We start from the raw sequence: 4,784 nt of genomic DNA, 5'->3' as shown, positions 1-4,784 counted from the left end.
CTTGGAGTGCCTGTCATTCTGGTCTTCTGAATATGGGCTGCTTGTCATGACATGCCAGTTGCTGCTGTGCTGTCTCTCAGGTAGATGATTGTTCAAAAAGAAGGGGGTAGTGAATGAAGGCAAGAGATAGGAAAAGGAATATTGTGGGACTGTCCTGCTTCAAGCTTGTATATGGTGAGATTTTTGGACTTATGTGTAAACATAAGAAGTATATAATTCTTTATGCCTATTTTTAAAAATATATTCTAATTTTTAAATGTTTTTTCATCATATTCTATAGGGACTTAAAGGTCAACATATCAATACTTGATGAGAAATACCTGTTCCATGTTATGCCTAAGACGTTTGATATTCAGACCGATAGTGAGGTTAAGCTTAACAGCCTAGGTTGTATATTAATAACAATAAGCTTGTCTTCTGGATGGTTAACAACCTAAGTTTGGAGACCAAAATTAGAGAAAAAGGAGGGCCGCATGGAAAGCCAACATTTTGGCCCTGTCCTTCCAAGGTCACTTAAGGCTCAGAACATATGAGGATTTATGAATTTAGAGATTATATGAGACTCCATAAGTCAAGGAAAAAGAAAAATGACCCATTAAAATGAAAAAAATACTTAAAGAGATATCTCAAAGAGAGATATATAAATGACCAACAAGCACATGAAATACTATTTACTGTGATGGCAATTGAAGTAAAAACTACACTGTGGCAGCACCTTCCACTTACTAGAGTGACTAACATTGAAAAGACTAACAATGCCAGTATAAAGTAGGTAGTGAGACCGATGTGGAGATAAGGATGGAGTTCACTAACCATTGTGGAAATTCCTTATCAGTTAAAGTTACATACACACCTGTCCTATAACCCAATAGCTCTACTCCAAGAGAGATGAGAAAATTCATTTACAAAAAGGTATATGTAATGATGTTCATAATAGCTTTATTCATAGTAGCTATAACCTGGAAATAACCTAAACAAGTGAATGAGTAAGTGCATGACGATTCATTTATACAATGAAATACTGCTCTCCAATGAAAAGAAAACAGCATGGCTGAGTCTCATAACTTTTATGCTGAGTAAGGGAAGCCTTACACAAAAGAGTACATGCTGTATGATTCCATTTATAGGAAGTTCAAAAGCAAGCAAAAATAATGTATTGCCATGTGAATCAGATCCAAATTCACCTAGGGTGGGAACAAGATGGGAAGTGAGCAGAAAGTTCTAGGAGTGGGGATTTCTTTCTAGGGTGATGTACATGCTTTGCATCTTAAGTATCTTAACAGTGGCAGAAGTACATTCTATATTTAGATGGGATAAGTGGAAAATTTGTATATACAATCTGTCATGAAAAATATGGATGACAAGGGATACTATTGCTAATGTAAATATTAGATGAAAAAGTTAGATAAATGAAAGGGAAAAGAAAAGAAAAATAGAGAAAGGACAGAAAAAAGTTAGATGAAAAGATATGGATAAAAATAAAATAAAAAGGGATGGGGAAGAAGTCTCTTATCATCTCTAATTTAGAAGAAAGTGGCAAGAGGAATATAAACACACACAAATGGAAAAAAGAAACAATGGATCAAAATGGAGGAAATGAACAGGAGTAAAACATACAGCATGTATTCTTTTGTGTAAGGCTTCCCTTACACAAATTTTTTATTGTATTGAACATATGATTCTTCCACAGTCTAGTTATAAGGCACAGAACTCAAGCTAAGACATACCATACTGAAAGCCTAAGGTGGCAATCTGCCCTGAGAATAATGCTATATAGAGACATCTGCATACCATGAGGGTAGAGTACCAATGTTACCTTCCAGTCTTGTGTAACTTCAGCAGAACCTTGCTTCTCACTTCAGGAGTCAAGTCTGTGTTTACTAGCTCTAGCTCCTCAGCAGTACTTCTTTCAACCTACTCCCCAATAGCTGCCTGTCTCCTGTCACTGTCTTTCACTTGTCCATGCTGGTAACTTGACTGTGAAGCATGGCTTGAGCCAAGAGGTTGCTCTGGGACCCCAGTTCAAACACCAAACCTGTTTCTACATTGACAGCCCCATCAGGTATCATTCTACATTGATGGCAACCAGCACTGGATCAAGGTCAGCTGTTGAATGTGGGAAGTCATTCTGGAAACTATCCTGTATTTTCCTTGCAGGTTCCAACTACCATTGATTCAGTACCAACGCGCTTCTCCATGAGTGAGGTTTTAGTTTCACTTTGTCTCCTTAATGGCAGCTGGCTAGGCACTCCTAGCCACATGTGACTTAAAGAGGATTCTCTCTCTCCTCTGATACGTTCTATTTTTAAAAATTATTTTGAAGAGTAAAAACAGAAAAAGCAAAAACAAAGAAACAGAGTAACATACAATACATATGGTACAGATTTTCAAAATAAGAATAGTAAATTAACAATGGTTGTTATATTACAAGCTTTTATCATCATATCTGTTGCTTAGATTAACAGATATAGGTTTCAAGATTGGACAAATAATTGAACATTAGCACTTAGTTTTGATAAACCATATTTTTTTTTCCTTTGGCAGAACTGGGGATTGAACTCAGGCCCTTGTGCTTGCCAGCATAATTTTTTTTCTTGACGTTTTTACTTTATCATTTTTTAATTTCTTTAAAGGGAGTTTAATAATAATTGCTGACATTAGAAATGGTACACATTTAGAAAACACTACCAAATGATCCCTCATTTATATCCCTCTTTTTTGTTTAGTTTTGTTAGAGATGGGTATTCCATTGCCATTCAAATATTGTAGGTGCATGAATTCAGCAAAATAATCCAATATAGTCCAGTAAACCGTAATAGTATTGGGTTACACACAGGATTGGCTATGTCAGAAGTTGTTGACTTGAGCCTTTTACACCTCAGCATATTAATATGGATTTCCTTTTTATACTTCGTTTTTATACTTTCCTGCTGGATGGTTAAGGCTATATATATATATATATATATATATATATAATATATATATATATATATATATATATGGATAGATATACAGCTTTCTCTTAGTTCAATAAGAAGATTTGTACTAATAGTGTTTAGACAAGATATCATGTCTGCATCTTATACTATGAATAACTACTATGAAGATAATAATATGCATTGTATTAATTATTGTAACTGTCCTACTAAGCTGTTTTGAAACTGTCTCATTACTATTTCTTCCTCAATAAAATTATTTTAAAATAAACAAATAAACCTTAAAGACTTAAAAAAATACCAGAACAAAAAGAGAGGTATTCAAATACCTCATGGTTTTTGTATTGTGCATTGCTGTCTTTGATGTAGTTATTCAGATTGCTGATATTGGCATATAGAATTAATCAACGTGAAAATTTTGAACATTAGTTGCTATTTTTAAAAAGTTCTATTTTTTTCTATACCATTTAATCTGTTTTCTTTTTTTTCAATTCCCCCCAAGCTTCCAAACTCTAGACAGTTTGTCCTACAGAATCTAAGTTGATGGCACTCACTGGTCTGATATGTTCTTCTTCCTCTTCCAGGAAAAATTTTGTAAGCAGATGCATTCTATTCCAAATGTGGTAGCATTCTTGGGTTTGAACACTCAAAAATGAAAACAAGGAATAGTTTCCTAGACTTATTGATAACTGTTCTTTAAAAATTGATATTTCAGTGCAATATTTTCTTTTTCTCATTAACTTCAGTGGAAATAAATAATTACATGGCATATTAAAAATTGTAGACAAACATTGGGATGTGAAAGATGGGCCTGTGAGATGGGTCAGTAGAATTAGTGCTTCCCTGGCAAGAGCAAGGGCCTGAGTTCAATCCCTGGTTCCACCAAAAAGAAAAGAAAAGAAAAGAAAAGAAAGAAAGAAAGGTGAAAGATATAAAATGTAGACAGAATTAATTTTAGAGAACTATTTCCAGAATGAATACACAACATGAGATTAATAATAGATTGCACATTGTAAATAAATTATTTACAAACTTAAATGAATATAAAAATAAAAATCGTCCAAAATAAAAATGAAGAAGAATTTACAGATTAGTCATATAATAGTTCACACTGTGCCAAAATCAAGAAACTTACATTCATATAATTAGAATTCTCAAAGTAGAAAGGGGTAGGCAATAAATACATAAAGATTTAAAATTTCTGAATTTAGTTCAACTCATAATACATTTCCAAGAAAAGTGAACATTTTGCACAATAAATTTGAATAAAATCATATCAAGATACACAAAAATGAAATAGTTCAAAACTTATTGTGAAGGAAAAAGATCATTAAATCATATAAATAAAAATATTAGCTATGGAAGAACAAAATTACATAGCATTTTATTCCAACTTAAAAAGAAAAAAAAGACCAAGCATGTAAGAAATTAGACTAATTAATTTAAAGGACTGAAAGAAAAAATAAGATCTGTCCTCTTTGAATTTTATACTTAACAAACATAACTTTGAAAACTAAAAGTAAATTGTTTTCCGTTATACAAATTCAAAATATTCTAATACCTCCAGACATAGCATATAGGAAATAACAAAGAGCATAATTTAGAAGGCAAGAGAAAGTGCTGTATGGTCCTGGGTAAAGAATAAAGATCTCTCAAAATGATAGTTATGCAGGATGATGCAAAATATAATAGATGAACTCATTTAAAAAGTCATGAAAGATTTCAGTGAAATACTATCAATCTTATGTTGGAGACCCAGTCCTAGCCCAGGTCCAGTGAGTGTGCGGAGTTTCCTGCTACCCTGAGCCGGTGGGACCAGTCCCAGCCCAGGCGCAGCGTGGGCCGGAC

Source organism: Octodon degus, unplaced genomic scaffold (genome assembly GCF_000260255.1).
Source record: "Octodon degus isolate 3935 unplaced genomic scaffold, OctDeg1.0 scaffold00301, whole genome shotgun sequence".
NCBI lineage: Eukaryota > Metazoa > Chordata > Mammalia > Rodentia > Octodontidae > Octodon > Octodon degus.
Note: the sequence above shows the minus strand (reverse complement) of the source record.